Genomic DNA, 950 nt, shown 5'->3' with positions numbered 1-950 from the left:
GGGTGGCACTGCCAGCAGGGACCGTGCCCGGCCGTGCCCGTGTGGCCCAGTCGTGCTGAGCCATGGCAGGAGGGCTTCAGAGACGCAACCCTGGCACCTCACCCCCCACCTCCCGTGCCAGCTCCTCCTGCCGCCGTAGCTGGCAGCCCTCTGCAGCCCAAAGGTTTTCTTCCCCTGGATCTTTGCTGTTGCCTTTGGGATTTATTTCCTTTGTTTGCCTTTTCGACCTCCTGCTCACGAAGCCTCTGCTCCGATATCTCCACTTGGTGAAGCTGAAATCCTCTCCTGCGGGCATCACCCTGCCAGGGAGCCCCCCTGCCACCCATGCCAGGGGATGTGCCCTTGCTTGCAGGGCACAGGGAGCTGGGATCACCCCCACGGCGTCAGGAACTCAGCCGAGCTGCCAGCAGCACCGAGAGCCTTCGCTGGTGCCAAGCAGTGCCAGGACCCCACCAGAGCCACCCCCAGCACCTTGGGACTGGGAGCTGCAGCCTCTGGGTGGCTCAGCACTGGGGCAGCCCAACCAGAGCAGTGCCAGGACCCCACCAGAGCCACCCCCAGCACCTTGGGACTGGGAGCTGCAGCCTCTGGGTGGCTCAGCACTGGGGCAGCCCAACCAGAGCAGTGCCAGGACCCCACCAGAGCCACCCCCAGCACCTTGGGGACTGGGAGCTGCAGCCTCTGGGTGGCTCAGCACTGGGGCAGCCCAACCAGAGCAGTGCCAGACTGCTGTGTACATACCTACAAATAATGTATAAATATGAATATATATTTACAGGGCTTCTTTTGGTTTTATTTTTGGGGTTGTTTTGTTTTTGGTTTTTTTTTTTGTTGTTGCAAGGGGCGGGGTGAGGGAAAGTTGTTCCCAGAGCTATTACCAGGGTGGTAGGAAGGTACTAGTGGCTGGTAGGGATCAGTTGCTATAAGGAAAAAGAGGAGGGAAAGAAAAA

The sequence above is a fragment of the Indicator indicator genome, chromosome 38 (genome assembly GCF_027791375.1).
Source record: "Indicator indicator isolate 239-I01 chromosome 38, UM_Iind_1.1, whole genome shotgun sequence".
Lineage (NCBI taxonomy): Eukaryota > Metazoa > Chordata > Aves > Piciformes > Indicatoridae > Indicator > Indicator indicator.
The sequence above is the reverse complement of the archived record's forward strand: the minus strand, read 5'-3'. Positions refer to the sequence as shown.